We start from the raw sequence: 26452 nt of genomic DNA, 5'->3' as shown, positions 1-26452 counted from the left end.
TGTCGATGATAGCAAGTCGAATTCAGGGTATGTGTACACCTTGAATGGAGGAGCAGTGTGCTGGAAGAGTTCCAAATAAGATACCACTGCTTACTCGACCACAGAGGCGGAGTACATTGCGGCATCGGATGCAGCAAAGGAGGGAGTCTGGATGAAGAAGTTCATCACAGATTTGGGAGTTGATACAGATAGCGACAAGTCGACTTCCTTATATTGCGACAACTATGGGGTGATTACTCAAATAAGGGGACCCGGGTCTCATCAGAAGTGTTCTGAGGAGGTTCCAGCTTATAAGAGAGATCGTAACCCGAGGAGATGTAGCAGTGGACAGAGTTCCTTCCGAAGATAACATTGCAGATCCACTGACAAAGTCGTTGTCTCAGATTGTCTTTGAGCGTCACAGGGGTCTGATGGGGATCAGACACATAGGTGATTGGCTTTAGGTCAAGTGGGAGATTGCTAGTCATAGGTGCCCAGCAAGCCAATCACATGGGTGATGGCACGTGTGACTTGATACAGAATCTTTTTGCTTATTATATTTTGGCGTATATCACTTTATAACTATTGCATAAATGCATATATATTGTGATGTCCTTGGATTTGTGCAATGGGAATCAGATCGTGATGAGATCACGATAATGAGATCGATTCACCTTTAAACACATATCCTAAAAAATCCCGGTCATAGGTTACTCGAGAGGGACATCGTGATAACCGGATAGACTGGTGTGCTGTATACCCGTCCATATGTTGGATGCAGCTGGTCTCATAGTTGCTCGTGTAGGGACACTAGGGATACAGTACAGGTGCTCATTAGAGAATGAGTTCACGGAGATATCCGCTTACGGAATGCTGGATGGTTGATGATGCCTTATTGTCAGACAGCGATTCTGTAGTCCTAGTGGTGTATCTGGTCCTTAGACTTGAGACACAAAGGATGTCCTGTATGAGTGCTCCACTCTTTGATACCAAACTTATAGGTTTGGCTGTCCTAGATCTAGTACAGCTGGTCATTGGGAGTGATAGTCGACCTTACGAGGGCTATTGAGTGTCGATAGAGGATCATCCACTCTCGGCGTCATGAGAGGAATATCCCATGTGTTCTTGCTCAGACAAATCCCTGGCCAGGGTCATTCGGGTTGAGAGAGAAAGAGTTCTCCGGGAGAATCCGATTAGAGCGAGACTCGAGTAGAAACCGTATGGGTCTGACAGCACCATGCTCGATATACGGTCTTTGGGATATTAGATGGATGAGGGACTATAGGTACATGGTAACTGAGGATAGACAGGTCCAATGGATTGGATTCCCCTATATCATCTGGGGACTACGGCGTAGTGGCCTAGTACGTCCGTAGTCGATGAGTCGAGTGAATTATTACAGAGATAATAATTCACTGAGTTAGAAGGAGTTCTGACAGGTATGACTCACGGCCAGCTCGATATTGGGCCTAGAGGGTCACACACATATGGTAGGCATTGCGATGAGTAGAGGTTCGGATATGAGATATCCGACGGAGCCCTTGTCTTATTGGATGCAGATCCAATACCCACTAGGGAAGGACCCATTAGGGTTTTAACACGGGATCTCTATAAATAGGAGGGATTCACAGCCTCATAGGCTAGAGTCTTTGCTTGCCTTTCCTATTCTCCTCTCCCTCTCCACCTCAGAGTAGGCCTGGAGTTTTGAGGAGCGTCGTCGCAACCCTGCTGTGTGGATCACCGCTAGAGAGGAGGACGCTTGACCTCCTTCACCCTCTCCTAAGGATCTGCAAGGAAACATGGATATAAGATCTCCCTAGGTAACACAATCTCTATACGCAGTTTTGTGTTTTGCCGATTTTTTGCGCACCAATCTTCGTACGACGACGAACATTTTTTTGGGAATCGGAGATTTTTGTTTTCTTGTTCTTCCGCTGCGCATATGATGTCGCCCCCCATGATTTCCCAACAGGTACGACCCAAACACAGTCTCCCAGACTGGGTAGTGGTACCGCCAATCTAGGTGGTGGTACCGCCAGACTGGGTAGTGGTACTGCCTAGTGTTAGTACTGTAGGCGGTAGTACCACCCAACACAAGCGATGGTACTGCCAATACCCCGAAAACCAGGGTTGAGACACTTTTAGGCTCTAAGTTTGAATCCATTTAGGGCCTATAAATACCCCTCTTATCCTGCTTAGCAAACACAACAACTAAGAGCAAAAAGAAAAGAAAACGCTATTATAATCTTATGAGAACTCATCTCAAACTCTAAGTGTTAGTGAAGTTTAAGATATGAGGTAGTGGGGGTGAAAAGGTTCTCTCCTGAGCCTGTAAAAAGGAGAATAGAGTTATAAGAAGGTGGTTGGTCTTTACGTATTAAAGGAAGACCGTTGGTGGATGTCGGTGGCCTCGACGGAAGAGGAATCGGGAGTGGATGTAGGTCACGATGATCGAACCACTATAAAACTTGGTTTGCATTTACTTTAAGCTCTTTACTTGTATTGTAAACTGATTTCTTACTTTCACTATGCTTCAATACGCTTTCAAAGTTAAGCATTTCCAATATCGGTTTTTATCGAAATAAAGATTTTTTGGACCAACGTTATTTTTATCGTAAGCACTAATTCACCCCCGCCTCTTAGTGCCGACTTAAGTTTTCTAGATTTTGTGCACCAATCTTCGCATGACGACGGACGCATATTTGGGAAATTTAGGGATTTTGTTTTTTATTTTTCTGCTGCACATATGATGTCGCCCCTAGATTTCCCTACAACATGGCCCTAATACATATATATAGAGTCATCCAAGGTAGAAAGCATCTCCTCTCAAGATGGAAGCATTGTGCTTCTGAGGTGGAAATACCTACATTAAAACCAAAGTCGGGAGAGGCTTCTTGAGCTGATCACTCCGATGCTTAAGTTAGTCCTGAGATCAACTTTATGGATCTATGTTCTTGATTTCAGCACCTCTTACCTAGAGTTGAGGGTATATTTTTATACCTGACCTTAGAGAAAGAATATTCTATAAAGATTTCATAGAGGAGGTAGTTTATAACCGACATCTCTTGGACTCTCGTAGAATATTCTTATGAATATTCTGTATGAGAGGCGGTTTGTAATCGACCTGAGTTGCTTCGTGAACTCTTATGGAATATTTTTTTGAATATTCCATAGGAAAGGCATCTTGTAACCATCCTGAATTATCTTTTGGACTCCTATTTGCATGGGCAAGAGGATGGTATGTCATCTGAGCCTTTTCCTGCCATAGACCTTACATGACGCTTGTATGATGGGTGATGGCCAATTGATCGTGTATTCTTTATTAAGCGGTATCAATTAAAAGGATCATGGACTCAAGATGAAGCATTGTGAAACAATAGAGATGAGTTTGTTGATCACGAAAGGAATGACACGGATGTGAGACAATAAACAATAGTGTCATACATGAGAGGAATTATATGGTATTATAAATATAAGACTTCCAAATGATCATTGATCTCTTGCTTTTAAGAAGGCAGAGCGCACTAGATAAGAATGAGAGTCAAGATTATGAAAAATCTAATGACAAACTCTAAGTACCTAGAGAAGCCAAATGGTGGATGCTAGAGGACTTCAAAAAGCCTATGTCTGGGGGAGTATAGGCCAATCTAATGATCGTTAAACAAGAAACAAGGTACACCCATCCTAGTACTACTCTCGCCCAAGCACGCTTAACTTCGGAGTTCTGATGGGATCCGGTGCTTTAGTGCTGGTATGATCGCACTCTAAAAGGAGTGCAACACGAGGACTTCCCAGGGGGTCGCGGCGACCAGATCTAGGGCGACACGACCAGATCTGGGGCGACGACACTGTAGCGGCGGCGACACTGTAGCGGCGACCAGATCTAGGGCGACGGGACTGTAGCGGCGGCGACACTGCAGCGGCGACCAGATCTAGGGCGACACAACCAGATCTAGATCTAGGTCGACGTACTGTAGCGCCGACGACACTGCAGCGGCGACCAGATCTGGGTCGACGTTACTGTAGCGGCGACGACACTGCAGCGGCGACCAGATCTAGGTCGACGGTACTGTAGCGGCGGCGACACTGCAGCGGCGACCAGATCCAGATCTAGGTCGACGTACTGTAGCGCCGACGACACTGCAGAGCGACGGTACTGTAGCGACGATCTGAAATTCTGCAACGGTGACTTTTCCCTATGGTGACGATTCTGTAGCGGTGACCAGAAGAGGGATCAAACATGGCATCGACGGTCCCTAGGGCTGGCGACGGTGGCGGGAGGGTTGAAACGATGGCAAGACTCCCTACCGTTATCCCTCAAGTTGCTCCTCCACCATATCCTCTCCAGAGAGAAACTCCTTCGATGAAGCAGCATCGAAGCAGGTCGCGCTCTAGATCGCGGCAGCCTGCTCTAATTTCCAATAACCCTCGGCCTTGGACTAGCCTATTCAAGGCTCCAGTTGGAAGTCCAGATCTAAGCTTGGAATTCATTACGCCAGAAGTTCAGGCTGATAAGAAGATTGCTGTATACGAGACTGCTGATTCAGCAGAGCTTATTGAGACATGGTCAATGGCGATTGTTGCCTATGTGGTAGGTCTCAAAACATGTTATTTCCCATTATCCTCATTTATCAAAACTCGATGGGGAATATCGTCATTTGATCTTCATATGCTAGAGAACGGATTCTTTGTTTGCAAGCTATACTCTGAAGAAGATTTGCAACGAATCCTCGAAGGATTCTGGACTATCCGCGGTCATCCAATGATTTTACGACGTTGGTCTCCTGATGTCCGTTTGGAGTTAGATAGCCTACAGTCTATTCCATTATGGGTATCCTTTCAAGGACTGCCTTTACATCTTTGGAGTCGACGTTTTATTGCAAAGTTATGCAGCACTCTGGGACAGCCACTCTACATCGACAAAGCAACAGCAGCTCAGACGAGATTAGCATTTGCACGAGCATGTGTGATGGTTTCTTCCGATGAAGATCTTCCTAATGAAGTTTTCTATCGCGATCTTGACGGGAACACTCGGAAGGTACATGTCTCATATTCCTGGAAGCCACAACGATGTCAGCGTTGCTTATCTTTTGGTCATGCAAATGGAGCTTGTCAGCAAACCCCACAACCAACCACAAAGGTCTATCGACCACGTCAAGCACCTCAGCAACAAAGTGATTCTTCTCTAATGGCAGTAGCACCGATGGTGGCGAAAACTATTGAGCATTCCGACTCGCAAGGAAAGCACCGCGGACAGAAGGACAATTCCAAAACTTTATCTCTTCCTATAATGTCAGAGCCTTCCACAACAGAGGTTTCCCATGGTACTAGTGGACAGGAGAAACATAAGTCAGGAACTTCATCTCTTCTAATATCATCGGATCCATCCACAATAGCTCAACGAACTCAGGCCCAAGCAAATCTCGCCAGCAACGATATTCTTCCTCAACAAACTCAGGCCACAACAAACATCGCCAAAAAGGATATTCCGACTCAACAAACTCATGCCCCAACAAACCTCTCTAGCCACGCTGCTCCAACAAGTACTATCCAGGATATTGTGCTGCAACAATCTTTTCGAGCTTCAACAAACCCTGCCAATCAAGACCACATGATTCAAGGTACTTTAAAGTTTAAAAATCTACAAGCTGTAGATGAAGTGGATAAATATAGGAATAAAGCCATAAAAGGTAAGGATATTGTGCGGGAGGAAAATACAAAACCGAAGGATAAGAAAAAGGATGGTACAATCTATCCAAAGTCGTAGGATGAATACCTTACTACTTTTTCATTTGTTTATTACTAATGAAGATAACATGCTGGAATGTTCGCGGACTTAATAAGTCGGAGAAATGTCGGGAGCTCAACAGAATAATCAAGTCTGCCGCATGTGATATTGTTATTCTAGTGGAAACGAAAATTAAACAATCGCACGTTCAAGCTCAAAAGAATTTAATATGGCCGGACGCAGAACTGTTTACCAATGACTCAAATGAAACTTTTGGTAGAATATGGGTCTTATGGAATCCTAACTCTATTAATGCTTGGTTTATTTCTGCTACTGATCAATTCATTCATCTTAAGGTAGAGGATAAAAAGAATGGCTGTCAATTCAATTTCACTGGTATATATGCTTCAAACAGTATGCAAGAAAGAAATACTCTTTGGTCTGACCTGACTAATATTGTAAATGGCTGTCTCAATGTACCTTGGATTGTTCTTGGAGACTTTAATACTGTTCGGTACACAAATGAAAAAGTGGGGGGTAGACAACTTTCAGAAAGTCAGCTTCAAAGTTTTAATGATTACATTGACACGGCAGCATTGTTTGATATGAAATCTGTGGGTAATTGACTCTCCTGGAGTAATCAAGGTGCTGCTAACAGAAAAATAATGGCTCGACTTGATAGGTGTTTGATTAACCATGAATGGTTAACAGTTTACCCAGATTCACTTCTTGAGTATGGTGCTCCTTTGTTTTCTGACCATTCTTTAATGTATATACACGCAGAAAAAGCGACACCAAGAGGCAAGAAACCGTTTAGATTCTTTAACATGTGGAGTACTCATCCTCAATTTCTTGATGTTATCAGATCTGCTTGGAATGTTAATGTGCATGGATCTCCCCCTTACATCTTATGTCAAAAGCTCAAAGCCTGTAAAGCAGCACTAAAGGAGTGGAATACAAATACCTTTGGCAATATTACCACCAGAGTTCAATTTTGCAGAAAGGAACTAATGTCATTGCAACATGAGCTGCAACTTCAGCCAAATGATGAAAATATTATCTACAAAGAGACGGAAGCCAGAAATAACTTCATGCAAGCCTTAAAACAGGAGGAAAGTTTTGCAAAGCAGAAGTCTCGACAGCATTGGCTTACACTAGGGGATTCCAATACTAAATTTTTCTATGCTTCAATTGCTACTCGAAGGGCTGTTAACCGTATCAGCAAATGCAGAGACAAAGATGATAATCTTATTGAGAATTTAGATGAGGTTAAAGCACACACAGAGCAATTTTTTTATTCCTTACTCAATCAAGCTGGGAAACCTAATAACATTCATGTGGAGCCGACTAGAAAACTTGATTCGGAAGCTATTTCAATCCTCAATGCCCCAATTACAGATGACGAAATTGTATGTGTTGTCTTTAAGTCACCAAAGCACAAAAGCCCAGGTCCAGATGGATTTCCAGCTGAATTTTACCAAACTGCTTGGTCTATTATTGGAAATGATGTGATCAAAGCTTGCCAACATTTTTTCTCTTCAGGTCATATTCTTAGAGAGATGAATTGCACTTTTATTTCTTTAATTCCGAAGAATGCAGGGGCTGATTCACTAGAGAACTATCGACCCATATCATTATGCAACTTTATATACAAGATCATCTCCAAAGTATTGGCAAATAGAATGCAAAAGGTATTACACAAGATCATTAGCCCAAATCAAGCTGCTTTCATCAAAGGGAGAAGTATACATCATAACATTTTGCTTGCTAATGACTTGGTCAAAGATTTGCATTCAAAAGCAAGAGGGACAAAAATCTGCATTAAAGCTGATCTAAGGAAAGCCTTTGATTCAGTTAATAGGAAATTTATCTATAAGATGCTCCTTGATATGAACTTCCCACAGCAATGGATTAATTGGATTCAATCTTGCTTAGAAACTCCAAAGGTTTCGATACTCTTTAATGGCTCACCTATTGGTTTTTTTGGGAGCACGAATGGCATCCGACAAGGTGATCCACTCTCTCCGTATCTCTTTACTATTGCGATGGAAGGACTTAGCTGTATGTTGGAACACGCAGTCTTAAATGGCAGCATTAAGGTACCCAGTGCTGGTTCTGTTCATATATCACATATAACATTTGCAGATGACTTACTTATCTTTCTCCAAAATGAACCAACTTCAGTAAAGAACCTGGCTACCATTATTAATGACTTTGGTATGGTTTCTGGACTTCAGTTAAATCATGCGAAAAGTAAAGTATATATGAGCCCTTACGTTGAGGATAAGGTCTTTATTTCACAAACTTTGGGGGTTAGTGAAGGAAGCTTGCCAGTTCCTTATTTGGGTCTCCCGCTCATATCCACAGGCATTCACAAAACCCACTGTCAACCTATCTTGCAAAAAATAAAGAATAGAATTTCTTCTTGGAAAAATAGGTTTCTATCAAAAGCAGGACGACTCGAACTCATCCGTTCGGTATTGCACTCCTACTCTATATATTGGTGTAATGCATTTCTTCTGCCTGCTGGACTTCTCCAAGATATTGAACGGTTAATAATGAACTTCTTCTGGAATGACACAAATGATAAGGCAATGCATATGGTAAATTGGGATAGCATTTGCAAACCGAAAGATGAAGGGGGGCTAAATTTGAGAAATACTAGAGATTGGAATCAAGCATGTTTGGTACAGCAATTGTGGGATCTTTTGCAAAACAAATGTTCCTTATGGTCACATTGGGTTTCTGCTAAGTATCTCTCAAAGGAATCAATATGGGAAATTTCAACAAGAACATACCACTCTGCAGCTTGGAAAGGAATTTTAAAGGCAAGGAATTGGCTAATCAAACACATTTCGTATGCAATCTCTTCTGGAACTAGTACTAATATGTGGTACGATCCTTGGGTGAATGGGAAGAGTATATTTCAATTATATGGCGACAGAATACGAAAAGATCTTGGGGCTCCCAAAGATTGGAAGGTTTCCGAGTTCATCGCTAACGGTACTTGGTGTCTCCCTAATCCTATTTCTCCTGAAATGTTATCACTTTGGCCGACTATCATAGCTATTCGAATCAGGAACAACTCTTCAGATATACTTATTTGGCCTCATGACAATGGTAAATTTAGTGCCACATCCGCATGGAATCAAATTAGGCAAAGAAATAACAAGTGGGTCCCAAGCAGTTGGACATGGGATCGACCGGGATCACAAAGACACTCCTTATGTACATGGCAGGCCCTTCTCAATAAACTACCTACAATAGACAATATGAAAAGAAGAGGTATCTATCATGTTAACCGATGCTCCCTTTGTTTGCAACAAGAAGAAACTGTTGACCACCTCTATTTTGCTTGTGATTATACAAAATGGATATGGAAGGAGATTCTCCAGCGATTTGAACTCAATAGACTGCCGCAACCAAACTTGCACCAAGAACTAGGCGACCTTATGCAATGTTTCTCAAGAAAAGAGCCTCTTACACAACTGGCAAAGGTTATTTTCAGATGTGCTATTTGGTGGATGTGGAAGGAGAGATGTAATAGAATCTTTGAATGTCAACACACAAACAATGCTCAGCTCTTGAAAGAGATTATTAGAGACTCAAGATTCTGTATGGAGCATGAACTCAAAACCGAGCACTTCACCCGAAGAGAAAAAGATATTTTTATCAAATTTAATTTTGCTATTAGCTAAGGATCTTGGGAATGATGCCAAATAATGTACCCACAGGTAGTTATAGTCTACAGCATGTGTAGTCATAACTATCGCATTAGCACTCTATGAGTTACTTGGCTTTGTCTATGACTTGTATAGATAAAGCTATTTGTAGAAACTTTACACATAATGAATTTTACTTTTACTTACCAAAAAAAAGAAACAAGGTACACAACATGTGTTGTTAAACCCTTTTTTATTAAAGATAGTAGGTGGCAAAATTGACAAAAGAGAATGTACAACCTTATTAGATAGAAGATTATGATAAAAGATCATGATAGAGAGATATATGAAAATATAATATTTAAGGATAAATCATATATTTTAGTAGCTAATTTGATTACCTAATTTGAGTACATGATTAAGGAAAATTTCTCTTTCAAAACCTGTATATATACTACTCATTTTCTTAATGAATAAAATTAAATCTCTTTTGTAGTATATTCCTCAATTCAATACGGTATCAGAGCCCTTTTTTCTCAAGCAAGAATTCATTTTTTTCGCTATATGATGTTCATATGTTAGCGACGAACACCAACCACCGCCAACCTCGTCTCTTCTTCACCAAGCGCTCTCTGATGACGAAGCCCTCTCTATTCTTATTCACTAGCGAAGCCTCTCTATTTTTTTTCACCGGCAAAGCCTTCTCTTCTTGTCGTCCGACAATGGCAGCCCCTCATCTCCGAGCATCCTCCTCTCAATGAAGTACTCCCCCTTCTTTCTTCACTTCCGTCATTGATCCTTCTCATGGGTAAAGTGCCCACTTGTTCTTTCCCATTGGTGAAGCGCTTTCTACCCCAAAGTGCTTACTATCCAATAATAGCAATCCCTTCTTTCTCGGCTACCGATTTTCTCCCCTACTTGGTGGTCCATCTGTTAGGAATGAGTCAGCACTAGGGGGGGTGAATTAGTGTTGCAGATAAAAGTCATCGGTTCAAAAAATCTTTCATATATTGAAAATCAATCTTAGAAGATGTTAACTTGGAAGTATAAGGAAGCGTAGTGAAAGCAATAAGAAGGCAGTTTGTAGTTAAAGTAAATTACTTAAAAGAAATGCAAACCAGATTTTTATAGTGGTTCGGTCGTTGTGACCTATATCCACTCCACTGATTCATCTTCCGTCGAGGCCACCAGCATCCACTATTGGTCTTCCTTCAATAAGTGAAGACCAACCTCCTTCTTGCAACTATATTCTCCTTTTGCAGGCTTAGGAGAGAACCTTTACACCCCCACTTACAAAGCTTCCCTCACACTCTCCCTAAGAACGGTCTCTAAACTTTAGGAGAAGAGACTCTATACTTTATAATAGTTTTCAACTCTAGAAACATAAAATTTTTATTCACTTTTCTTGCTACTCCATTTAGGAATAACTAGGGTATTTATAGACTCTAAATGACGTCAAAACTTGGAGCCAAAATTCAAATCCCTGAAATTTCAGGGTATGGGTGGTACCACCACCTGCACTAGGCGGTACCACCGCCTGCAGCTTAACAGTCTTAGAGTCTTGGAGACTGATTCTTGGCGATACCATTACCCAGACTGGTGGTACCACTGCCTGACACAGTCTTGGAGACTGTGCCACGACGGTGCCACTTGTTGGGTCACTATTTGGGCATTTCATTGGGCCTAACATAGTACATACATGGGCCCAATTGGCCCATAATTGGGTTGGCACAATTTCAACCTAATTATGTGCTAATGTTAGGACTCTAGCTTGGAGAGTCCTAATTGAGAGGGACATTCATGTAAAAATGTTAGGACTCTAGCTAGGAGAGTCCTAATTGAGAGGGACATTCTGTTAGGACTCTAGCTAGGAGAGTCCTAATTATGAGGGGCATTCATGTAGGAGGTTTTTTCTTAGAGAAGAATTAGGAGTTGTAAGGGAATAGGAGTCTTGAGTAGGAGTTCTATTAGGAGTTGGTTAGAAGTAAGAGTCTTAAGTAGGAGTTCTATTAGGAGTTAGGGTTTAGAAGCCCTATAAATAGCCATGTATTCTTTCTCTTTTCTTAAGCAATAGATGAATCTTTTTTGCAGCCTTTGAGCAGCAACTTGGAGGGAGGAACCCCTATAGAGTTCTAAGGAGGCTGATCCCCTAAAGAGATCAACCCCAAGTTTAGAATCTGCAAGGGTTCTAACACCTGGTATCAGAGCAGTGTTCTTGGCGTCTCGCTGCCCTTCCACAGCCATCCATCAACCCTCTACAATAATCCAAAGCAATTCCCACAATTGCTTAAAAGATCGTCACCGAATTCCGTCATCATCTCCACCACCCCGGATCATCCTTTGATCTCCCCGTGAATTGCAACAGGTTCTGGTTTCCTACCTTACTGCTGCTGCAATTTAGTTATCCTTATTCGAAAATCCAAAAAAAAAAAAAATTGTTCCTATATTGCTGCATAAACTTTTCGTCACAAAGTTTTCATCTCTACGACGAAAGATACATTGCAGAATTCCAACCGCATAGCACCATCTTTTTGATCTTGCTACTATGCTTTTTCTATCCAAATTTCTACGAAATTTTTATGACATCTTTGACACTTCTTAACAGTGGATTTCCCTTTGGTTTTATCAAAAAATTCTCAATATAAACTACTGATCTTTTATGTCCAATCCGCTGCACTTGAATTGCAGAATTCAAGCCGCATAGCACCATCTGTTTCATCTTGCTACTGTGCTTTTTCTATCCAAATTTCTACGAAATTTTTATGACATCTTTGACACTTCCTAACAGTAGATTTTCCTTTGGTTTCATCGAAAAATTCTCAATATAAACTACTGATCTTTTATGTCCAATCTGTTGCACTTGAAAATCTATGCTGCAGAAAATTTCAGCTGCATATCGTTGCCTTAACCCATCTATTAGCAATCTTTTTTGAATGAAATTTCTTCTACACTTCATAGATTATCTTGGCTTCCATCTAAGATTGATCTATTAAGAAATTCATCTCTAAAAATGATTTTATGTTTCTGCAAATTTTCATCGTAACCCGCTGAAATTTTTCGACGATAATTCTGCAATTGCAACTTGCACCAATTTCCTTGCTGTTATACTGCCAAAATTTTCTTGATTAAATTAGATATCCTTGCTGTCATATAAATTGTGATTTTTCTATCAATTCCCTCCTCAATTCTCTCAAGTTTTTGGTGGAAATTACATCGAGAAACCGTTGTTTCTTCGACGACAATTCTACTCTTACAAGATAGCATATACTTGCTGCAACTTTCATGGATTTCTGTCAAACCTTTGCTACCATCTACCACAGATCCAAAACTTTCATCCACAGCCCTAAAACTCTACTAAACCACACCCTCAAACTGCACCCAAAACAGCCACAAAACAAGCCTAAACCGCAGCCTACATCCACCAATCCACCAACCCTTTCGACCATCACTTCTCTCAACCTATACATGCCTTTAACCTGACAACAAAAGAGAGATCTTAATATCATAGATTTGGAGGCATATACTATGGCATCTAAGGAGGCAATTGATGCTAAATTCGAAGCCTTGGAGGCGCGAATAGAGGATAAGATTCGGACGCTCTTTACCGAACTCAGATTGGGCCGACTACTAAGCCCGAAGAAATCACATCAAGGAGAGAGCTTTGCCCAATCACACCAAGCCCGAAGATATGACTTACAAGAGAGGGGAAGCTCTATGACCAACCCCAACTATCCATGCATGAGAGTGGACTTCCCTCGATGGGAAGAAGGAGACCCGATTGGTTGGATCTCGCGCGCGGAGCAATATTTTCGGTACCACAAAACCGTGGATGTATCTATGGTGAAAATTACAGCTATACATCTTGAAGGGGATGCTATACAGTGGTTTGACTGGTTTGAACATACTTATGGAGTCCTTTCATGGCGACAATTCAAAGAGGGACTGCTGATTCGCTTCAGACCAACCGATTACAAGAATATTGACGAACAACTAGCAAAGATCCAACAAACCTCCACCATTCAGGAGTACCAAACACGGTTTGAAAGGTTATCTAATCAAACTCATGATTGGTCTCAAAAACAGCTATTGTGGACCTTCATTGAGGGCTTGAAGCCAGAGATCCGAGGAGAAGTTAAAGCGCGACAACCGTATACGCTTATGGCAGCCATCTCTTTCGCACGACATCAAGAGGAGCAATTGAATCATGAAGCTCGGAGGACTAGGGTCTCTCCTCAACTAGTAATATTGAAGCCCTTAGCCCCCCCTACTATCGACCAAGTCCCTACACTAAAGAGGTTAACAAGAGAAGAGCTTCGGGAGCGATATGCGAAGGGGTTATGTTGGCATTGTGACGAGCCGTGGAGCCGTGAGCATCGCTGTAGAAAAGGGGGACTTCTTATGATTGAACCGATAGAAGAAGAGGTCATTAAACATCCAAAAGAGAGTCTTGAATATGAAGAAGATGCAGAAGAAGAGCCACAACCGACCGAAGTTACGGTACATACACTAGCTAGCTACTCAAACCCGCAAACGATGAAAATTGGAGGCCTTCTCAAACAACAACCAATCACTGTTCTCATCGACACGGGCAGTACTACTAACTTCCTAAATAGTAAGCTTGCTGTTCGGATATCATTACCTATCGAGAATCGCTGCAGGTATGATGTTAAGGTCACCGACGGACGGATTTTGAATTGTGATCATAGGCGCTTGCAGGAGAAACTATTGCTGCAGGACCAAGAGATAATTGCAGATTTCTTCCTTCTCCCTCTTAAAAATCATGAGGCCATGCTCAGAATTAAATGGTTGACAACATTAGATGATATTTCTTGGAATTTTATGAAACTAATTATGAAATTTTACAGTAAGGAGAAACAGGTGACATTGCACGGGAAACGTGGGGGCGACATAACAACGATTTGCACACAACAAATGGAGAATGTTTTGCATAAAGCATGCAGCGGCTTTTTGGTACAACTTGAGCAACAAACTAAGGGAGAGCCAACAGAATTTGAAGATCCAAATCTACTTCCTTTGCTTACTGAATTTTCAAATATATTTGACGAACCGCGCAACCTACCTCTTACCTGTCGGCATGATCATTGTATAATGATTCTTCCAAGCAAATCTTCAGCAAATGCTCAGCCATATCAGTATCCACATCTCCAGAAGGATGAAATAGAAAGGATTATAAAATAGATGCTCGAAACAGGAGTTATTCGGCCAAGTTGCAACCTCTACTCTTCACCGGTGCTACTTGTACGCAAGAAGGACAGAACAAGGCGAATATGTGTTGATTACCGAGCTCTCAATGGCATAATCATCAAGGACAAATACTTTATTCCAATAGTAGATGAATTGCTAGATGAAAGGGAGCATAAATCTTTACAAAGCTGGACCTTTGATCTGGGTATCATCAAATACGAGCATGCGAAGAAGACATACGGAAAACCACCTTTTGAACACACAACAACCATGAATTTTTGCTTTCTTCAACAAAAGGTGGAATATCTTGGGCATATCATATCAGAGGAAGGTGTGGTAGTGGACCCCTTCAAAATTGGAGTAATGCAAAACTGGCCGACCTTGAGAAACATAAAATTGCTACATGGCTTTCTGGGTTTAATAGGCTACTACCGCAAGTTCGTGAAAAACTATGGAAAGATCAGTGCACCACTTACTTCCTTACTAGAAAAAGATGTCTTCCAATGGTTGGACTGAGCTTCCGCTGCCTTCGACAAACTTAAGGCAGCCATGATGACGACGCCGGTGCTAACACTACCAGATTTCAACCGACCCTTCATTATTGAGGCCGACACATCTGGAGTCAGAATTGGAGCCATTCTCATGCAAGATGGTCGACAACTCGCATACACTAGCAAGGCATTATCTCCCTCCGATCAAAATATGTCAACATATGATAAGGAGATGCTCGCCATTGTGCGCGCAGCAACGAGGTGGAGATTATACTTGATCAGGCGATACTTTCAAATCAAGACCGACCATAAAAGCCTAAAATATCTCTTGGAGCAGAAGATATCTTCCCCCAAGCAGCAAAAATGGGTAACAAAACTTCTTGGATTTGATTTTGAAATAACTTACAAAAAGGGGAAAGAGAATGTTCTTGTAGATGCGCTTTCGCAGCTACCCGAGCAAGTTGAAGTTTCGACCGTTTCACTTCCGACCAGCGACTTCCTTGAGGATATTAAGATGGAATGGCAGGAAGATTCAGATACTAGTAAGATTATAAAAAAATTGGAGGAAGCACCAAACCCCATGGCTCATTACAATTGGGACTCAAAAGAATTACACTATAAGGGACGCATTGTGCATGTGACAAATTCTACTTACATCTTCAATAGCAGATTTTGGACAACGTTATTCTATATACAGGGTACTAAATTGAAAAGGAGTACGACATATCACCCACAAACCAACAGCCAACCGGAAGTTTTAAACAGGTGCTTGGAGACAGCCCAAAGCCACCCACCAAATATGACTACCCAAAGAGAACTCGAGACCCAGCCAAGTGCCATTATTGATCGACGGATCGTGACTCGACGACGACGACCCACTAATGAAGTGCTAATACAGTGGGCGAACCTACCAAAAGAAGATGCCACTTGGGAGAACTATGATGACTTGAAGATCAAATTCCCAGAATTCATGAATCATCAGCCTCGAGGACAAGGCTGATTTGAAGAGGGCGGGTCTGTTAGGACTCTAGCTTGGAGAGTCCTAATTGAGAGGGGCATTCATGTAAAAATGTTAGGACTCTAGCTAGGAGAGTCCTAATTGAGAGGGACATTCTGTTAGGACTCTAGCTAGGAGAGTCCTAATTATGAGGGGCATTCATGTAGGAGGTTTTTTCTTAGAGAAGAATTAGGAGTTGTAAGGGAATAGGAGTCTTGAGTAGGAGTTCTATTAGGAGTTGGTTAGAAGTAAGAGTCTTAAGTAGGAGTCCTATTAGGAGTTAGGGTTTAGAAGCCCTATAAATAGCCATGTATTCCTTCTCTTTTCTTAAGCAATAGATATATCTTTTTTGCAGCCTTTGAGCAGCAACTTGGAGGGAGGAACCCCTATAGAGTTCCAAGGAGGCTGATCCCCTAAAGAGATCAACCCCAAGTTTAGAATCTGCAAGGGTTCTAATAGCTAACAACGAAATTTAAGGCATACAATAAGCTAAATAGGTCTGGTAAGCCTAAGTTTTTTCCGACAAGCTTCAAGCAAACTTCTGACGATCTCTCGGCAATGTTCCAACGGACTCCCGATAAGCTCCTGGACTTCATGACGATCTTCTTGGTGAGTTCCAAAGAGCTTCTTTAGCAAGCTCTTGGATTTCTCGATCAATTCTAATAGAACTTTTGATGAACGTCCGTACATCCGACGAACTCTCGAACTCATAACAAAATCTCATTCTTGACTCTAGGACTTCATTTTGCTTTATGTCTTGATCACTATTGTAGTTAAAGTAAAATTCTTTTTTACTTGTCTAGTTAAAGTAGGTTTAATCCTTTTTTTTTTTTTGGTAAGTAAAAGTAAAATTCATTATGTGTAAAGTTTCTACAAATAGCTTTATCTATACAAGTCATAGACAAAGCCAAGTAACTCATAGAGTGCTAATGCGATAGTTATGACTACACATGCTGTAGACTATAACTACCTGTGGGTACATTATTTGGCATCATTCCCAAGATCTTTAGCTAATAGCAAAATTAAATTTGATAAAAATATCTTTTTCTCTTCGGGTGAAGTGCTCGGTTTTGAGTTCATGCTCCATACAGGATCTTGAGTCTCTAATAATCTCTTTTAAGAGCTGAGCATTATTTGTGTGTTGACATTCAAAGATTCTATTACATCTCTCCTTCCACATCCACCAAATAGCACATCTGAAAATAACCTTTGCCAGTTGTGTAAGAGGCCCTTTTCTTGAGAAACATTGCATAAGGTCGCCTAGTTCTTGGTGCAAGTTTGGTTGCGGCAGTCTATTGAGTTCAAATCGCTGGAGAATCTCCTTCCATATCCATTTTGTATAATCACAAGCAAAATAGAGGTGGTCAACAGTTTCTTCTTGTTGCAAACAAAGGGAGCATCGGTTAACATGATAGATACCTCTTCTTTTCATATTGTCTATTGTAGGTAGTTTATTGAGAAGGGCCTGCCATGTACATAAGGAGTGTCTTTGTGATCCCGGTCGATCCCATGTCCAACTGCTTGGGACCCACTTGTTATTTCTTTGCCTAATTTGATTCCATGCGGATGTGGCACTAAATTTACCATTGTCATGAGGCCAAATAAGTATATCTGAAGAGTTGTTCCTGATTCGAATAGCTATGATAGTCGGCCAATGTGATAACATTTCAGGAGAAATAGGATTAGGGAGACACCAAGTACCGTTAGCGATGAACTCGGAAACCTTCCATTCTTTGGGAGCCCCAAGATCTTTTCGTATTCTGTCGCCATATAATTGAAATATACTCTTCCCATTCACCCAAGGATCGTACCACATATTAGTACTAGTTCCAGATGAGACTGCATACGAAATGTGTTTGATTAGCCAATTCCTTGCCTTTAAAATTCCTTTCCAAGCTGCAGAGTGGTATGTTCTTGTTGAAATTTCCCATATTGATTCCTTTGAGAGATACTTAGCAGAAACCCAATGTGACCATAAGGAACATTTGTTTTGCAAAAGATCCCACAATTGCTGTACCAAACATGCTTGATTCCAATTTCTAGTATTTCTCAAATTTAGCCCCCCTTCATCTTTCGGTTTACAAATGCTATCCCAATTTACCATATGCATTGCCTTATCATTTGTGCCATTCCAGAAGAAGTTCATTAATAACCGTTCAATATCTCGGAGAAGTCCAGCAGGCAGAAGAAATGCATTACACCAATATATAGAGTATGTGTGCAATACCGAACGGATGAGTTCGAGTCGTCCTGCTTTTGATAGAAACCTATTTTTCCAAGAAGAAATTCTATTCTTTATTTTTTGCAAGATAGGTTGACAGTGGGTTTTGTGAATGCCTGTGGATATGAGCGGGAGACCCAGATAAGGAACTGGCAAGCTTCCTTCCCTAACCCCCAAAGTTTGTGAAATAAAGACCTTATCCTCAACGTAAGGGCTCATATATACTTTACTTTTCGCATGATTTAACTAAAGTCCAGAAACCATACCAAAGTCATTCATAATAGTAGCCAGGTTCTTTACTGAAGTTGGTTCATTTTGGAGAAAGATAAGTAAGTCATCTGCAAATGTTTTTTTTTTTGGTAAGTAAAAGTAAAATTCATTATGTGTAAAGTTTCTACAAATAGCTATATCTATACAAGTCATAGACAAAGCCAAGTAACTCATAGAGTGCTAATGCGATAGTTATGACTACACATGCTGTAGACTATAACTACCTGTGGGTATATTATTTGGCATCATTCCCAAGATCTTTAGCTAATAGCAAAATTAAATTTGATAAAAATATCTTTTTCTCTTCGGGTGAAGTGCTCGGTTTTGAGTTCATGCTCCATACAGGATCTTGAGTCTCTAATAATCTCTTTCAAGAGCTGAGCATTGTTTGTATGTTGACATTCAAAGATTCTATTACATCTCTCCTTCCACATCCACCAAATAGCACATCTGAAAATAACCTTTGCCAGTTGTGTAAGAGGCCCTTTTCTTGAGAAACATTGCATAAGGTCGCCTAGTTCTTGGTGCAAGTTTGGTTGCGGCAGTCTATTGAGTTTAAATCGCTGGAGAATCTCCTTCCATATCCATTTTGTATAATCACAAGCAAAATAGAGGTGGTCAACAGTTTCTTCTTGTTGCAAACAAAGGGAGCATCGGTTAACATGATAGATACCTCTTCTTTTCATATTGTCTATTGTAGGTAGTTTATTGAGAAGGGCCTGCCATGTACATAAGGAGTGTCTTTGTGATCCCGGTCGATCCCATGTCCAACTGCTTGGGACCCACTTGTTATTTCTTTGCCTAATTTGATTCCATGCGGATGTGGCACTAAATTTACCATTGTCATGAGGCCAAATAAGTATATCTGAAGAGTTGTTCCTGATTCGAATAGCTATGATAGTCGGCCAAAGTGATAACATTTCAGGAGAAATAGGATTAGGGAGACACCAAGTACCGTTAGCGATGAACTCGGAAACCTTCCAATCTTTGGGAGCCCCAAGATCTCTTCGTATTCTGTCGCCATATAATTGAAATATACTCTTCCCATTCACCCAAGGATCGTACCACATATTAGTACTAGTTCCAGAAGAGATTGCATACGAAATGTGTTTGATTAGCCAATTCCTTGCCTTTAAAATTCCTTTCCAAGCTGCAGAGTGGTATGTTCTTGTTGAAATTTCCCATATTGATTCCTTTGAGAGATACTTAGCAGAAACCCAATGTGACCATAAGGAACATTTGTTTTGCAAAAGATCCCACAATTGCTGTACCAAACATGCTTGATTCCAATCTCTAGTATTTCTCAAATTTAGCCCCCCTTCATCTTTCGGTTTGCAAATGCTATCCCAATTTACCATATGCATTGCCTTATCATTTGTGCCATTCCAGAAGAAGTTCATTAATAACCGTTCAATATCTCGGAGAAGTCCAGCAGGCAGAAGAAATGCATTACACCAATATATAGAGTAGGAGTGCAATACCGAACGGATGAGTTCGAGTCGTCCTGCTTTTGATAGAAACCTATTTTTCCAAGAAGAAATTCTATTCTTTATTTTTTGCAAGATAGGTTGACAGTGGGTTTTGTGAATGCCTGTGGATATGAGCGGGAGACCCAGATACGGAACTGGCAAGCTTCCTTCACTAACCCCCAAAGTTTATGAAATAAAGACCTTATCCTCAACGTAAGGGCTCATATATACTTTACTTTTCGCATGATTTAACTGAAGTCCAGAAACCATACCAAAGTCATTCATAATAGTAGCCAGGTTCTTTACTGAAGTTGGTTCATTTTGGAGAAAGATAAGTAAGTCATCTGCAAATGTTATATGTGATATATGAACAGAACCAGCACTGGGTACCTTAATGCTGCCATTTAAGACTGCGTGTTCCAACATACAGCTAAGTCCTTCCATCGCAATAGTAAAGAGATACGGAGAGAGTGGATCACCTTGTCGGATGCCATTCGTGCTCCCAAAAAAACCAATAGGTGAGCCATTAAAGAGTATCGAAAACTTTGGAGTTTCTAGGCAAGATTGAATCCAATTAATCCATTGCTGTGGGAAGTTCATATTAAGGAGCATCTTATAGATAAATTTCCTATTAACTGAATCAAAGGCTTTCCTTAGATCAGCTTTAATGCAGATTTTTGTCCCTCTTGCTTTTGAATGCAAATCTTTGACCAAGTCATTAGCAAGCAAAATGTTATGATGTATACTTCTCCCTTTGATGAAAGCAGCTTGATTTGGGCTAATGATCTTGTGTAATACCTTTTGCATTCTATTTGCCAATACTTTGGAGATGATCTTGTATATAAAGTTGCATAATGATATGGGTCGATAGTTCTCTAGTGAATCAGCCCCTGCATTCTTCGGAATTAAAGAAATAAAAGTGCAATTCATCTCTCTAAGAATATGACCTGAAGAGAAAAAATGTTGGCAAGCTTTGATCACATCATTTCCAATAATAGACCAAGCAGTTTGGTAAAATTCAGCTGGAAATCCATCTGGACCTGGGCTTTTGTGCTTTGGTGACTTAAAGACAACACATACAATTTCGTCATCTGTAATTGGGGCATTGAGGATTGAAATAGCTTCCGAATCAAGTTTTCTAGTCGGCTCCACATGAATGTTATTAGGTTTCCCAGCTTGATTGAGTAAGGAATAAAAAAATTGCTCTGTGTGTGCTTTAACCTCATCTAAATTCTCAATAAGATTATCATCTTTGTCTCTGCATTTGCTGATACGGTTAATAGCCCTTCGAGTAGCAATTGAAGCATAGAAAAATTTAGTATTAGAATCCCCTAGTGTAAGCCAATGCTGTCGAGACTTCTGCTTTGCAAAATTTTCCTCCTGTTTTAAGGCTTGCATGAAGTTATTTCTGGCTTCCGTCTCTTTGTAGATAATATTTTCATCATTTGGCTGAAGTTGCAGCTCATGTTGCAATGACATTAGTTCCTTTCTGCAAAATTGAACTCTGGTGGTAATATTGCCAAAGGTATTTGTATTCCACTCCTTTAGTGCTGCTTTACAGGCTTTGAGCTTTTGACATAAGATGTAAGGGGGAGATCCATGCACATTAACATTCCAAGCAGATCTGATAACATCAAGAAATTGAGGATGAGTACTCCACATGTTAAAGAATCTAAACGGTTTCTTGCCTCTTGGTGTCGCTTTTTCTGCGTGTATATACATTAAAGAATGGTCAGAAAACAATGGAGCACCATACTCAAGAAGTGAATCTGGGTAAACTGTTAACCATTCATGGTTAATCAAACACCTATCAAGTCGAGCCATTATTTTTCTGTTAGCAGCACCTTGATTACTCCAGGAGAGCCAATTACCCACAGATTTCATATCAAACAATGCTGCAGTGTCAATGTAATCATTAAAACTTTGAAGCTGACTTTCTGAAAGTTGTCTACCCCCCACTTTTTCATTTGTATACCGAACAGTATTAAAGTCTCCAAGAACAATCCAAGGTACATTGAGACAGCCATTTACAATATTAGTCAGGTCAGACCAAAGAGTATTTCTTTCTTGCATACTGTTTGAAGCATATATACCAGTGAAATTGAATTGACAGCCATTCTTTTTATCCTCTACCTTAAGATGAATGAATTGATCAGTAGCAGAAATAAACCAAGCATGAATAGAGTTAGGATTCCATAAGACCCATATTCTACCAAAAGTTTCATTTGAGTCATTGGTAAACAGTTCTGCGTCCGGCCATATTAAATTCTTTTGAGCTTGAACGCGCGATTGTTTAATTTTCGTTTCCACTAGAATAACAATATCACATGCGGCAGACTTGATTATTCTGTTGAGCTCCCGACATTTCTCCAACTTATTAAGTCCGCGAACATTCCAGCATGTTATCTTCATTAGTAATAAACAAATGAAAAGGTAGTAAGGTATTCATCCTACGACTTTGGATGGATTGTACCATCCTTTTTCTTATCCTTCGGTTTTGTATTTTCCTCCCGCACAATATCCTTACCTTTTATGGCTTTATTCCTATATTTATCCACTTCATCTACAGCTTGCAGATTTTTAAACTTTAAAGTACCTTGAATCATGTGGTCTTGATTGGCAGGGTTTGTTGAAGCTCGATAAGATTGTTGCAGCACAATATCCTGGGTAGTACTTGTTGGAGCAGCGTGGCTAGAGAGGTTTGTTGGGGCATGAGTTTGTTGAGTCGGAATATCCTTGTTGGCGATGTTTGTTGTGGCCTGAGTTTGTTGAGGAAGAATATCGTTGCTGGCGAGATTTGCTTGGGCCTGAGTTCGTTGAGCTATTGTGGATGGATCCGATGATATTAGAAGAGATGAAGTTCCTGACTTATGTTTCTCCTGTCCACTAGTACCATGGGAACCCTCTGTTGTGGAAGGCTCTGACATTATAGGAAGAGATAAAGTTTTGGAATTGTCCTTCTGTCCGCGGTGCTTTCCTTGAGAGTCGGAATGCTCAATAGTTTTCGCCACCATCGGTGCTACTGCCATTAGAGAAGAATCACTTTGTTGCTGAGGTGCTTGACGTGGTCGATAGACCTTTGTGGTTGGTTGAGGGGTTTGCTGACAAGCTCCATTTGCATGACCAAAAGATAAGCAACGCTGACAACGTTGTGGCTTCCAGGAATATGAGACATGTACCTTCCGAGTGTTCCCGTCAAGATCGCGATAGAAAACTTCATTAGGAAGATCTTCATCGGAAGAAACCAGCACACATGCTCGTGCAAATGCTAATCTCGTCTGAGCTGCTGTTGCTTTGTCGATGTAGAGTGGCTGTCCCAGAGTGCTGCATAACTTTGCTATAAAACGTCGACTCCAAAGATGTAGAGGCAGTCCTTGAAAGGATACCCATAATGGAATAGACTGTAGGCTATCTAACTCCAAACGGACATCAGGAGACCAACGTTGTAAAATCATTGGATGACCGCGGATAGTCCAGAATCCTTCGAGGATTCGTTGCAAATCTTCTTCAGAGTATAGCTTGCAAACAAAGAATCCGTTCTCCAGCATATGAAGATCAAATGACGATATTCCCCATCGAGTTTTGATAAATGAGGATAATGGGAAATAAGAAGTTTTGAGACCTACCACATAGCCAACAATCGCCAATGACCATGTCTCAATAAGCTCTGCTGAATCAGCAGTCTCGTATACAGCAATCTTCTTATTAGCCTGAACTTCTGGCGTAATGAATTCCAAGCTTAGATCTGGACTTCCAACCGGAGCCTTGAATAGGCTAGTCCAAGGCCGAGGGTCATTGGAAATTAGAGCAGGCTGCCGCGATCTAGAGCGCGACCTGCTTCGATGCTGCTTCATCGAAGGAGTTTCTCTCTGGAGAGGATATGGTGGGGGAGCAACTTGAGGGATAACGGTAGGGAGTCTTGCCATCTTTTCAACCCTCCCGCCACCGTCGCCAGCCCTAGGGGCTGTCGATGCCATGTTTGATCCCTCTTCTGGTCACCGCTACAGAATCGTCACCATAGGGAAAAGTCACCGCTGCAGAATTTCAGATCGTCGCTACAGTACCGTCGCCCTAGATCTGGTCGCCCGCTGCAGTGTCGTCGCCGCTACAGTACCGTCGAACCAGATCTGGTCGCGCTGCAGTGTCGTCGGCGCTACAGTACGTCGACCTAGATCTGGATCTGGTCGCCGCTGCAGTGTCGCCGCCGCTACAGTACCGTCGCCCTAGATCTGGTCGCCGCTGCAGTATCGTCGCCGCTACAGTACCGTCGACCTAGATCTGGTCGCCGCTGCAGTGTCGTCGCCGCTACAGTACGTCGACCCCATCATCTGCAAATGTTATATGTGATATATGAACAGAACCAGCACTGGGTACCTTAATGCTGCCATTTAAGACTACGTGTTCCAACATACAGCTAAGTCCTTCCATCGCAATAGTAAAGAGATACGGAGAGAGTGGATCACCTTGTCGGATGCCATTCGTGCTCCCAAAAAAACCAATAGGTGAGCGATTAAAGAGTATCGAAAACTTTGGAGTTTCTAGGCAAGATTGAATCCAATTAATCCATTGCTGTGGGAAGTTCATATTAAGGAGCATCTTATAGATAAATTTCCTATTAACTGAATCAAAGGCTTTCCTTAGATCAGCTTTAATGTAGATTTTTGTCCCTCTTACTTTTGAATGCAAATCTTTGACCAAGTCATTAGCAAGCAAAATGTTATGATGTATACTTCTCCCTTTGATGAAAGCAGCTTGATTTGGGCTAATGATCTTGTGTAATACCTTTTGCATTCTATTTGCCAATACTTTGGAGATGATCTTGTATATAAAGTTGCATAATGATATGGGTCGATAGTTCTCTAGTGAATCAGCCCCTGCATTCTTCGGAATTAAAGAAATAAAAGTGCAATTCATCTCTCTAAGAATATGACCTGAAGAGAAAAAATGTTGGCAAGCTTTGATCACATCATTTCCAATAATAGACCAAGCAGTTTGGTAAAATTCAGCTGGAAATCCATCTGGACCTGGGCTTTTGTGCTTTGGTGACTTAAAGACAACACATACAATTTCGTCATCTGTAATTGGGGCATTGAGGATTGAAATAGCTTCCGAATCAAGTTTTCTAGTCGGCTCCACATGAATGTTATTAGGTTTCCCAGCTTGATTGAGTAAGGAAGAAAAAAATTGCTCTGTGTGTGCTTTAACCTCATCTAAATTCTCAATAAGATTATCATCTTTGTCTCTGCATTTGCTGATACGGTTAACAGCCCTTCGAGTAGCAATTGAAGCATAGAAAAATTTAGTATTGGAATCCCCTAGTGTAAGCCAATGCTGTCGAGACTTCTGCTTTGCAAAACTTTCCTCCTGTTTTAAGGCTTGCATGAAGTTATTTCTGGCTTCCGTCTCTTTGTAGATAATATTTTCATCATTTGGCTGAAGTTGCAGCTCATGTTGCAATGACATTAGTTCCTTTCTGCAAAATTGAACTCTGGTGGTAATATTGCCAAAGGTATTTGTATTCCACTCCTTTAGTGCTGCTTTACAGGCTTTGAGCTTTTGACATAAGATGTAAGGGGTAGATCCATGCACATTAACATTCCAAGCAGATCTGATAACATCAAGAAATTGAGGATGAGTACTCCACATGTTAAAGAATCTAAACGGTTTCTTGCCTCTTGGTGTCGCTTTTTCTGCGTGTATATACATTAAAGAATGGTCAGAAAACAATGGAGCACCATACTCAAGAAGTGAATCTGGGTAAACTGTTAACCATTCATGGTTAATCAAACACCTATCAAGTCGAGCCATTATTTTTCTGTTAGCAGCACCTTGATTACTCCAGGAGAGCCAATTACCCACAGATTTCATATCAAACAATGCTGCAGTGTCAATGTAATCATTAAAACTTTGAAGCTGACTTTCTGAAAGTTGTCTACCCCCCACTTTGGATGGATTGTACCATCCTTTTTCTTATCCTTCGGTTTTGTATTTTCCTCCCGCACAATATCCTTACCTTTTATGGCTTTATTCCTATATTTATCCACTTCATCTACAGCTTGCAGATTTTTAAACTTTAAAGTACCTTGAATCATGTGGTCTTGATTGGCAGGGTTTGTTGAAGCTCGATAAGATTGTTGCAGCACAATATCCTGGGTAGTACTTGTTGGAGCAGCGTGGCTAGAGAGGTTTGTTGGGGCATGAGTTTGTTGAGTCGGAATATCCTTGTTGGCGATGTTTGTTGTGGCCTGAGTTTGTTGAGGAAGAATATCGTTGCTGGCGAGATTTGCTTGGGCCTGAGTTCGTTGAGCTATTGTGGATGGATCCGATGATATTAGAAGAGATGAAGTTCCTGACTTATGTTTCTCCTGTCCACTAGTACCATGGGAAACCTCTGTTGTGGAAGGCTCTGACATTATAGGAAGAGATAAAG

The 26452-nt window shown here is 41.0% G+C and overlaps 1 pseudogene; it reads right to left on the bottom strand.

The window, feature by feature from the left end:
* Positions 1-3637: 3637 nt before the first annotated feature.
* On the bottom strand, positions 3638-3744 carry LOC135680186 (5S ribosomal RNA; annotated as a pseudogene).
* Positions 3745-26452: the final 22708 nt, after the last annotated feature.

This window comes from Musa acuminata, chromosome BXJ1-7, assembly GCF_036884655.1.
Source record: "Musa acuminata AAA Group cultivar baxijiao chromosome BXJ1-7, Cavendish_Baxijiao_AAA, whole genome shotgun sequence".
Lineage (NCBI taxonomy): Eukaryota > Viridiplantae > Streptophyta > Magnoliopsida > Zingiberales > Musaceae > Musa > Musa acuminata.
Note: the sequence above shows the minus strand (reverse complement) of the source record. Positions and strands in the feature narration are given on the sequence as shown.